Below are 12346 nucleotides of genomic sequence, written 5' to 3'. Positions count from 1 at the left end.
CATACAGAATATTTCTTAAGTCTTCTTTGGGTATTATGCTAACAATTTACTTTATACAAACATTTATTCAACTGAGAATTTGCTAGATATCGCTGTGAAACCGGTGTGTTGAACTAACATGTTTGTATTCCTGTTTTGCATCCAATTTCTGTTTATTTTGATTTGTTCTTTCTGTTCTTCTTTGATTTGGGGGGTGATGGAAAGAGCCATATTCACATGCTCACTGCATAAATTGTTTACTTCAGTGCTCACTGTTTTCATAAAGCAATTGGCTTTCATTATGCTTCTAGAACTTACAAAGCAAAATATATCAGTTAAATACAAAGCAATTTCAACTGTGCTTTGGCTTTTCTAAAGAGGAGTATGCAGAAACTTGCTAAGATGAAGCTGAAGTCATCATCTTCCAATGCCAATGATTTGAAACCATCCCTTTGGTTCATTAGAAACCCTAGTCCGAAGGCGAGTTCAGTTCTTTGGGTGTGTTTTATGTCAAGGCCTGTATAAAATGGAATACCTCATGATTATATCCCTTAAAATATTATTCTAGCCTTTTTTAAAGTGCCTATTGTTGTCTAGTGTTACAAATGAGATATGCTGCAAATAACCTTTTTTATTTGTATAGATGTCATACTTCATTTCACCATTGACCTTGGTGACTGGCACAGCTAATGTCTTGCATTAACCTACCACCAAGTTACCAAACATTTTAATTCTCCTTTAGTATTAGAAGACTTCTTGCTCTTTATTTTTGCTTACTTTACTTTATGAGTTGTCTTATTGTAATTTTTGATAGCAAATCATTGGAAATATGTATCTATAATTCTGCAACTTTCAACAGAAGTGTTTACTGAGTTTGGCCGGCATTTTTTTCACTAAACAACCTCTTTTCATTAACATGAGCTGCTACTCATTTACTATCTTGAGGATGAAAAAGAGTACTTAGTTGACCTGTAGATCTTTTTTATTGGAATTTATCTAATAATGGGTGGGCAAATCCTGAAATGCCTACCAAATACATAAACATGCTATTTTTACCCTTTACTTCAAGATACTCTCCACCATCACAATAACTTCTGGATATGCCCAGGCATTAACCACTTGCACATTTGCGTTAAAAAATATAGGCTCGTGGTATGCATGCTCTGTATGTTCTAAAATACTCTAGTGATTTCAGTACTGAAAGTTATCAAGATTATTTGAGTTTAATTAATAGGCCGAAGATCCTGAAAGGACATTGGAATGACTTAGTAGATAAAGGAGAGAGTTAAAAAAGAAAGAAGAAAAAAGGTCTTTTGAAAGAGAAGAAAATATAGACAATGCAGCAATGGATCACAAATAGCTGTCTCTCTTAAGTATTTCCAACACTGAATGTCTTGTTATAGATCACAAAATAAAAATGTCACAGTGAGTTATAATATACGCACTATTCACTCTTCACTGAACCTGGCTGGCACTTAGGCGCTTTGTTCCAGCTCAGGATCTATCCTCTTCAGATTAAAGAGCTATTAGAACTCACTATTTATTTAAAAACAGATTAATGATACTGCTCCTGTTTTCTCAAAGGCAGACTTTATTCTGCCCAGTGTAAGTTGTAAAAAATTCTGGTCTTGTTGTCCTAGCTGAATGATCAAAGATACAAAATCATCCAACTTTGACATAAACCAGATGCCATACTTGAGCTAAAGTTTCATTTGATATAGGTTTTTTTATCTACATAGTTCTGCTGATAACGATACAGAATGTCAGAGATAAGAAAAATCAAACACCTGTGATTTTTGCTCAGACTGTACTCTGTTCTGTTTGATATAGCTGGAAAATAGCACTGTAAATGGTAAAATCAAAAATTTCATTTGCTTCCTGATCAGCTATTTACCTCTTTTTCATTTTTTGTCAATAATGATAGATTAAGTATAAAGAGATTATTTGAGGTAATAGCATATAATTTCTTTCTCTGGCACTGCCACACTTCTTCATTCTTGTCATCATCATCATCACCATCATCGTAACATTTGCCAGATATCCTTCACTCACGAAGCCTTTCATGTAGTCTTTTTCCCAAGCTGCCTGGAGTCAGTAACCTCTGCTTTGTTCTAGCCTCTGGTCAGGCTACGTCTATATTGCTGAATAAAGTGGAGCTAGAGAATGGTCTAGACCTGGGTCTTAGCTGGCCATGTTCACACTACATAGTGTTTGGCCCTAGTCTCCTTTGGGTCCCAGGCAGTTCTTCTGGCTCACAAGATAATTTTTTGCATTCTTTTTGTGTTTTTGGTTCAAGGTATGTGAAATATATGTATGTCCACTGTTTTGCAGCGTACTGAAGTGGTGTCATCAACATGAAACTGAGGTGAGGGTACAAAGCCAGGTGAGGGTACAAAGCCTACGGAGATAGTGTTGGAGGAGGTGTGTATACAGTATTGTCCATGCTGCCTAATGGATTCTTAGTGCAGTACTATAGATGTTGCCCTCTTCTTTTGTGAAGTATTGTGCTGGCCCTAAAAATAATAACTTAGCTCTTTGTTGCCCAGTAAATATAGCCTTAATTCAGAAAAAGAACCTCAACATATTGCTTTTCCTTCTCTACTGGCAGGTTTAGCCCCAAAATAGAGCTTTAAGCTGAAAAGAATGCACTGTTATTAGCTGGTTCTGGCTGCCAAACAAGAAACCATCATTATTATTCTTTCATCTAAGTTTCCCCACGCTGCTCCAAAATGGGATCTTCTGGCAGCACTATGCGAGAAAACTTGCATCTTGACTTCTGAACCTCCTGAACAACTCCACAAGAAGTAACAGCTCCTGACAAGACCAGCGAAGCCTGTCCGGTGACACAAGTCTCTTGAATGCACACTTTTGACCTTACCTGTGTCTTTACAACCAGTTTTTCTAAATCATGTGGAAATATCTGTCAAAATCTTCATTCAAAAGGGGTTTCCTGTCTCCATTTCTTTTCACGTTGTGTTTATTGTTCTGTAAAATTAAAAGTTTTCCTCAGCAATTTTTTTCCCTGTATATTCACCAATGCTCTTTTTTTGCGCTCAGACATGAGGATGTAATCAGCTGTATAGCCCTCCATATTTACTGCTGCTCAAGCTCTTTCTGTGCTCTCCGCTCAAGCATGTGCACATTTTTAAAGACTCGCACTGCATTTACTCCCCAGCATACAGCCAAAGGTGGGAATCCTCGCAGTCAGTTAGAGCCTCTTGGAGGTGGAGGTTTACCAGAAGAGAATGGCTTGGTTGGCTTTAGCCTTTCCCTTGCTATTGGCACTGGATCATGCAGCGCAGTCCCCTGCTTTGCACAATGTGGTCAGTGCTACGTTGCTCTCCCATTTAGTTCGGAACAACATCTGCCTGAGGGAACAGATGTTATTGAAAGTGGACTGGGATAAGAGCACTTCTGATGGATGGCATCATTATTTTTATTTTCCCACGGGTGAAGATTGAGGGAAAAGAAGAATGCGTGTTGCCTGCAAGGTACACCTCTTCCCCTGTAAGCAGAAATTATTCTTACAATGGACCATTACTGAAGCTCGATGGACTATATTTAAGTGACAAACTCACGTATCTCTGCGTTATCTTTATGTTCAGAAAGAAAACAAATTCTCCCTTCAGATAGAAAGTAAAGGATTCAGTACCCATAGCAAAGGCACTAAACCCAGCAAAACCCTTCCTGTGAGTTCAGTTGGCTTCAGACAAAGAGAACGCAGCTGTTTCCACTCTTCTCTTTGCATGGGCTGGTTCAGACTGCTGAGATCTAAACCACTGCTAGAGATAATTTTTCTGGTCAGAGCAATCGGCAATGAAAATAGCAAATTCTACCTACCAGGAGGCAGCTCTCTGCTATGGCTGGGGAGCGTCTGCTTTCCAGGACCACTCAGCTTCAGCTAGAGCTGCGATATATCAGCCCATGGCTACCTCACTGACGTGGCAGTATGTGTCAACAAATCAGTGTTTAAGAAAACTATGAGCAACACATTCTTTAATCTGATGCAGGGCTATCATCTCTGCCAGTAAATTATATTCATGCAGAGTGAAGACAGTCAATCTTTAAGGATCATTTCTTCAAGGTGCTTTCAACTGACCACTAAATCCATATGCTTAAGTATTTAGGGCTAGTATTTTATATGTTTACTTTCTTGTACACCAGACTATTGCTTATAAGACAGGATATCATTGCTGTCACATTACCTCAAAAATATATGCATTAATTGAAATATGTTAATATATATTAATATATATTAATATATGCATATAACATTCCCAAAGGTCAAAATATTTCCTCACATCATGTTTTTAGAACCAGATCTTACAAATGGGGCCAGTCTCACATATGTACAATTAAGAAGCTGAAGGAAGAGTTAAACCGTGAAGTCAGTGATTTCACTCACTAGTCAGAGATTTTTTCTGACAGACATCAGAATAATAGAGAATCTGAAGCTTAGTTTTAAATTATTTTAAATCATTTAAGTGTCATTTCGGGGCTGTCTGTGTGTCTGTGAAGAAAGATATCCTGATATCACATATTTGAAATGCACATCCTTTCAAAATATTTTCACTTTACTAAAACTGATACATTGGTAATTCTTTGAATTGTTCATAGGGTCAAGTGTTATAAAATAGTCAAAACCATTTGTAAGACACTTTATATAGAGAGAATCTCTTAATTTGCCATGCAGGATGGCTGTAGAAAATATATAAAAGCCTTATCTGTGAGGAGTTTTTAAAAACTATCTGAAATAGGCCTGCATCCAACTGAAACTGAGGCAATGAAAGAGATGTAACTGACAGAGATAACAGGCTGAGGGAGAGTAAGTGAAAATTGATCAGTTGATGAATTGATCAGTTATAAGTGAAATGCAATTGTCAAGCCTCCATGACAACTTTGTTGACTATCCTCGAACTGTGGTTTGTCTTACTCATGTATGAGTCCTCACATGCAGATCTGCTTACCTTGTAGGAACAGGCCTGCCAGGAAGATTTGCACTGGGAACAAGTACACACACATATACTTATTATATGTATACACACACACGCACACACACACACACACACGCACACACACACACGTTCCTATCTGTGGCATAAAAAACCCGTTTGCATCAGACAGCCAGGAATCCCAAGGAAATGAATGGCAATCCATTTATTTGCTTATTCCAGTTTTTCTCAGTCTTTCTCTGCCTCACACATAGTCCTAAGCTTGATATCTGCCTTCTATAGGATCTAGAATTTCAGCTCTAGACCATATCTTTTGGTGGTCATTTTATTTTTAGCAGTACCCCAATTAAAAGCATTGCATGACAATCCACACAAAATGGCAAATATGTTGAATATGTTCCTTGCCAACAGTTCAAGGCTGCTTTGCTGTTCCCTTGACCTAAGCAGAACAACTTCACTGACTTGCAGTAAGGTCTTGCTGTTGGATGAAAGATGAGACCGTAAGGCTGTTCCCCTCTTCCTATGCCCAGATATATATCTAAGACTCATCTCATCCTATCAAAATTGCCCTTCAACATGGTATTTACAGCCCATAGCATGCGTCCCTGCTTATGGGAGGCATGTTGGTTTTGTCTTGTAAAACTAAGATGCTAAGATGCTGTTTGGCATCTCAAACAGCTGGCATATATATATGTGCATATATACTCCAGACTAACCCTCCATTAAGGAATATGGGCACATGTAGTAGGACTTGCATCCCACACCAAGGCCAGTTCATACATATGTAGATGAAGGCTTATTTATAAGAATAAAATATCGTCAACTTGGCTGCAGCACACCAATCACAGGGGCATTTCATGGACACGTGCTTAGACAAATATGTCAGGACCCTTGTATATTCATGCTGGTGGTGCACTCACATCCTGCAGTGTCGAATGTCATAGGAAAGCCCATAGCGAATAGTATGCAGTAAGAGCCAAGCTGGACCATGCGTTAAACAGCCAAGATGAAGCAAAATAGTGAATAGCTTCTAGTTAAACAGGCAATGTCCATTCTGTGCACTCATGAGGCAAGGGAAAAATAACATAGGATCATGAAATACAAGAGGGAATCGTAATATCTCCATTTGAGGAAGCCTAGAAATTCAGCCTAGAAATACAATCATATCTGGAGTTTTTTAACTTCTGACTGCTTGGCTATGGAACCTTAATATGATGTTCTTCTACCTCATGGTTTGTTTGACCGTGTGGATGTGCAAATGTATCAAGGATGTGTGAAGGAATTATTCTAAGTGGTAAGAACTGTGTTATAAGTAAATATGCAAAATATAAACACTGAGCATTTGTTTCAAAATGGGGACAGTACTGTAGACTGGTTTACTTATCAGAGTGCAGTTGGAAAAGAATGCCGTTTTTCTCAGGGAAAATGCACATATGTGCCGAAGAAGGCAGAAGAGAAAAGGTCAAATTCTCCCATAAGAGTTCCTCACAGCACTTTGCATCAATCTTTTATGGGTTCATGCTCCTCTTTCTATATTGTTTCCCCAACTCTGCTTATATAGTTTATAATAAACCATAGCTGCTAGAAAATATGATGAAAGATAAAGAGTGATTTTGAAAGTAGTTCTGCAAAGGCCTGTTTATATTTCCTGTCAGGTCATTTTTCAGAAAAGAAAAAAAAAAAGGCTTGCATTAAACTATAAAATGTGGTCTTTTCACTGTTTTATGCAGCAGTCCTGTAAGTTTACTTACATTGCACACATTTTAACCTCTTCGTTACTGAATTCAGATTTTTTCTGATCATGATATCTGGGGATACTTTGTAACAAGCATACCGTGCTATGCTATGTCACCCATAACCCTAGAGAAAGATGGTCAAAACTCATTGTTACATAACTGTTTTCTATATGTTAAATATTCTATGTCAGGCTGTCATGTGCATTTAATAAAAACAGTTTCGAAACTAAACCAAAGCAAACCTTATGTCTGCTCCTGCAAATCTATCATTTGACCGGCTGCCAAGGCACTGTCCTTCCCAGTCAGCTACAGCTGGACTCAGAGCACCCACTCTGGGTGCCTGAAAGTTTGCCTGGCTCTCAGCAGGATATCACTTAGGTCACCTCATAGACAGGCCTCAGCTGTGTGCAGCAGAGTTACAGTGCCCCTGTGTGCCAAGGAGGGAGTGGGTCTGAGGCCGACCGAAAGGGAACGATTGGTGCAGGGGTGTTTCTGTGCCCCCGGCCCCTGCACTTGGGCTGGAGATGCTCCTTGAGTAGCTCAGTCCACAGTACATATTCCTCTAGAGCAGGTGCCTGCGGAAGAGGCGGAAGGGAGTCCCACCACCTTTTTCATACTGGTTAAAGCACCACCACCTGGGAGTGGGTTGTTGGCTCCCCTCCGCCCCTGGTGATTGAAAGCCACGTCTTCTGTTTCCCAGGGACTGCTTTAATCATTAGCCAGGCAATAACTGGGGAAAAGATTACCTTCCATCCTTCCCACAGAAGTTACTGACCCTTGGGTGGCCCTCCATTTAGAAAAAGGCTTTGACCACAGCTGAAAGAGTCTTTTTTCAATCATTTTAAGCTCCTAACATTTTATGAACAAAAACACATTCTGTATATTTCAAGTACACTGGCCCTGATATTTGGCCTGATTTTTTACCCTGGTCAGAGTACTGTAAGGACAGATTTACATAACCAGTTCAGTTCAGGTGGGAGATTTCTGTGGCTTTTCTAAAATATAGGCCTGAACTAATACACCGAGAATGCAAGTGAGCACTTAATGGATTGAAAGGTGGGCCCAGAAACAGTCTTGCACCTGAACTCACTTTTACTTCAGCATCAGTTACTAGTCAGCCCAGTACTAAGGCTTCAGAAAAAAAAAATGTCACCATAATGGATAAAAATTATCAAATGGATCTTTGCATTCAGAAAGGAATTGATGAATGAAAACCAGAGGTGTATTTAAAATATAAAAAGCAAATAGAGTGCACACAATGAAGATCTTAACATGCTTAATTGTCTACATCTGTGTACAGATTTATGATGAATGAAGATCAATTTACCTGGAAAGCTGCAACTGGTACCACTACTGAATTTGTTGGATATTTGCCAGGAAAGGCGAGTTGTTTTCTGACTTTATTCTAGATCAATCATAAATATGAGAAATGACGTGGCATAGTATAAATCCTCGGGAAAGATCTGTGGAATGCAGACATCCAGTTAACTTAATCAGTCATCAGGGGTTACTTTTGCTTTGTGCAAACAGGATAGAGCAAGCATTCTTCTGGCAATAAAACTGGCAGTTTTATAGAGGCACTCATATGTCAGCTACCACATTCTCTTTTCCCACCAAAAAATGATCTTCCCAAGAAAACCTCCCTGAACATTTAAGTTGCTTGTTCCTACTTTTTTATCATTGACTGTTACTGACAAAGGCCACCAATGTTTTTCAAGAACAAGGGCTGTTTATCAAATCTGGCAAATGTCTGGACACATGCATAGTGTTTACTAACGATCATGCAGTTGTTCTGTATCAAAGAATTCCGACAATATCACGTGAGAAGGGAATCCTTAATTATTTCAGCCAGTCATAATTAGTTTAATGATTTGAGCTTACTTGGATGATTAGGCTGTGGTAAATTGGTCTAACACGTTCTGGCTTCTTGACTGATTTTTGAAGTATTCCATGTAATGTTAACATTTGACAAGCTTTTACTCAAAGCACTCACAATGTGTGGAGAGATATTCAGGTCCACTGGCTGCTTTTCTCTACATGCATACGTGAGATAATACATCCCATAGCACAACCACAGCATGGAAAGCCTCTGTTGCAAGTCTTCTGCTTTTTGTTTTTATTATGTAGGAAATAAAACACGATGTTGTACTGAAAGCAGTGATAAATAAGGCTTCATTATTACCCAGTCTTTCTCTTTATTAGACATGCAATGTTTCCCTACTGTTAGCTGCACTGCATTCATAGTTGTGTATTCACAATGCACTATAAACTGTGGTAGTCCCTCTTACTTTCTTTTTCATGAAATGAAAAAAATGAAATGTTAAAGATCGTTCCTCGGAATGCAGCTGGGATAGGGAAGGGAATAAAAGAACATGGACCAGGTTATCGTTATGCCCTACCTTTCCCATTCTTGTACCAGCCCCTTTTCCTAGTCATGAAATAGCAGTGGGGCTGGTCTATGCCTCTGGCCCTATGTCCCTGTAGGGACACTGATGGCCAGTACACAAACTGGCACAGGGCTCCTGCTTGCTGATCTTAACTTCTCGTAATCCTACCTGCTTAATTCCTTGCACCCTCTTGGGAGGAAAAAAATCAGTCTGTTATGTTCTCTAGATCAACGTGTCTTTGACTGAAGGACATAACTTCCAAATGAGTGAAATCTTTTTTCCACTTGGCCAGTAGAGTCAGGGGATTGTGGAGTTCTAGATGTCTTCTAGCCTACTCACAAAAGACTTGGAGTTCAGTTCTTCTGTGGAGTCTTATTACAGGTCATTATTATTTAGACTGCAGCACAGACTAAATAGCAGATACTTCCTATAAGGGGGAAACTTCCTGTTCAAGAGCAGGAATTTACATACAAGCATGCTTTGTGGTGCTATATCTATAACATATCCAAATAGCGCAAATTCAGCAAGTTCTCTTGCAAAGACACGGATCCTTCTCCAGGAAGCCAACCGTCAGCCTTTTCTGCAGCTCCTGAGTTTGGATGCTTCATGGCAGGGTTTCATGAGGGTTTCACTAACTTCTGGCATTAGATACACCAGTAGTAGTAGCCTCCTTCATGGTGGTTGCTGCAACCACTTTCAGTTCTTCTTAGAAAGCAGAAGCAAGGAGACAAAAGGACTTGCTTTAATTTCAAAACTTCTGTTTTCTCTTTTATTATATTTTCACAGAAGATTTATTTCTGGCTCCTTATTTATGCCAACACTTTGCCAAGTCCTACCGTTTATATATGTGTGTCATGGACTTCTAACACCTAAAGATGTGAGGGGGGCAGTCCGTAAAAAGCTGGGTTCACAAAACTGTGCATACCAGTGGACATTATGCACCTGAGATTTGTGAACTTCAAAAACCTTGGCTCAGTACCTGCCTAAACCTTGGGGGGACCTTAAGTTCAAGACAGAAAATCGTAGGTTCCCCAGGCTCTTGAAGTTCCCTTTCTGCAGCAACCTCAAAACATCTCAGTCTTAGGAAGCCTAAAAGCTTAACTGCTATATTCCACTAATGTGCCACTGGGTTTCACAAATAAGGAATTCATCTGCTTTTTTTGGAAGGCAGCTTCAGAGTGCACTTAAGGCATATCCACAGGATTAGGCTCTCTTGAAACACAGTGGCAGTGAGTGCTTTTATTTAAAATAAAGAGACAGGAGGAGCTATGAAGGAGTAGGTTCCTTTGATACAGCTGTTTAATGGCTAGAGCTGATACCTAAGACGCGGAAGAGCACATTTCAATTCCCTCCTCTGCCCTAAGCCACTGAAGGACACACTGCCCACCTATGAGGAGGAACCCTGAACACCAGGCTGTAGACTGCTCTCCTGTTAACATCTGAAGGATATTTTTAAGAATTAACTGGGTCAAAGAGGGAATAAGCCTTTAGCCTGATGATTGGAGCACTTAGAAGTAAAAAAACCCTGGGCCTTGGAGCCTGCTGCATGAATTGTTTCTATGTTTTTACAGAAACTGTGCTCGGAGCCAAAAGCAGAACTGTGGACTCCCCAGCCATCTCCCTAACCACGTTACTGCAGCACTAGTTTTGCTCAACCTCCTTTGACTCCCTGAGTCTTTACTCGTTCCATGCAAAGATCTACATATGGAATTGAGTGCATCCTCCCCTGCCCCCACAATGAATACATACAACATGGATACATATATACACACATATATGTGCCTTCTCAGCCTGGAGAAGAGAAGATTGAGAGGCAATCTCATAAACGTGTACAAGTATCTGAAGGGGGAGTGTCAAGAGGATGAGGCCAGCCTGTTCTCCGTGATGCCCAGCAACAGGACAAGAGGCAACGGGCAAAAACTGAACCACAGGAAGTTCCATCTGAACCTGAGGAAAAACTTCTTCACTGTGAGGGTGACAGAGCACTGGAACAGGTTGCCCAGAGAGGTAGTGGAGTCTCCTTCCCTGGAGATATTCAAAACCCGTCTGGATGTGATCCTGGGCAATATGCTCTAGGTGACCCTGCTTGAGCAGGGAGGTTGGACTGGATGATCTCCAGAGGTCCCTTCCAACCTAAACGATTCTGTGATTCTGTGATATAGCATTTGGGTGTGTACATAGCATGTGTGTATGCATACATTTATCATGCACACACACACACACTCATGCATAAATAAGTACTGGTTCATGCATAAATAAGTACTGGCAGCTAGGGCACTCTCTTGGCAAATAGGAAATGTTTTGCACAGTTCAGCTCAGTAAAAGCAGAACTGTGACTATAATTTATTAATAAATGAAATAAAATGGCAAAAGAAAGGTTTTATTTTGGTGACCCAGTTTGGAGAGAAACAATACAGTCACTAACCTATCATTTTTGAAATGGAGCCGGATGCACTGAAGACTAATTTGCATTATATAAATATTTAATTTATAAAATCAGATTTATATTCATTTACATGATTTAATCATGCATTGACTTACAGTATAAACCTTAGAGTTTGTTGTTATACTGGAGGAGTCTAGAGAACTTCCTTGGGTCAGAGAGCTGCATGCAAGTCATTTTTATACTACTAAGTTAAATCATTTGTATTAAAACAGTTTTCAATTTACATTCCATCTTCCAAAACACACACATGCATCAGTGAGATAAGCAGTACACTTGGCATGAAACTGCATGTGTGAAGCTGCCAGGGCACTCTTCCACATCCAGAATACTTTTGGGCCAGAGGTACTCAAAAGAAATTCGATCGAGATGTCAGAGGGCCCTGCATTAATTGGCTTGCTGTGAGAGTCAACTCAGGGGAATGACTCTTCATCTGAAACTTACATTCAAAAGGCTTTCTACCTGTAAAAAGCATCTAACAAACGGTGCGAGCAAGGTCTTTCTGTTTTCTCTTTTTTTTGAGTCCCTCAACTGCTACAGTTATTTCAAAAGCTCTTGTACCATTTTCTTATTGTGCCATAATGTGTATGGCCCTTGTTAAAGCCCCTGAAATAGGACCAGTGTGATAGGATGAGTATCTATTTTAAACAGAGAATATGCAAAAAAGAAAATAGGGAAAAACGGGTTGAAACACCTGCCCCAAACGCAGGTTCCTCCAGGCCTGGTTTCAGTCTATCACTGGTTCTTCGAATTGTAGCAAACAGTGCTGTCCCCTTTGGATCCCTAGGAAGTCTCTTTTTTCCTGTAATCCCTGAAGTTTGGTGTTTTGCCCCTTTTCTGCAGTCTCTG

At 39.8% G+C, this 12346-nt stretch overlaps 1 protein-coding gene across 33 annotated transcripts in view; it reads right to left on the bottom strand.

The window, feature by feature from the left end:
* The window catches only part of LOC138064118 (ankyrin repeat domain-containing protein 55-like), a 133767-nt gene that overhangs the window by 70968 nt on the left and 50453 nt on the right, over positions 1-12346 (bottom strand). For 8 of the 33 annotated variants that reach the window (XR_011137371.1, XM_068925239.1, XM_068925229.1 and 5 more), the window contains one exon: positions 2858-2964. The exons of 19 other annotated variants lie outside the window; for them this stretch is intronic. The gene's annotated coding sequence lies outside the window, so the exon portion shown is untranslated. Of the gene's footprint in view, positions 1-2857; positions 2965-7994; positions 8131-12346 lie in introns of all 33 variants that reach the window. 6 more of the 33 variants (XM_068925213.1, XM_068925215.1, XM_068925225.1 and 3 more) reach the window with 2 other exon arrangements.

The sequence above is a fragment of the Struthio camelus genome, chromosome W (genome assembly GCF_040807025.1).
Source record: "Struthio camelus isolate bStrCam1 chromosome W, bStrCam1.hap1, whole genome shotgun sequence".
In the NCBI taxonomy this organism is placed as follows: Eukaryota; Metazoa; Chordata; class Aves; order Struthioniformes; family Struthionidae; genus Struthio; species Struthio camelus.
This window is presented reverse-complemented; position numbering and strand designations above follow the sequence as displayed.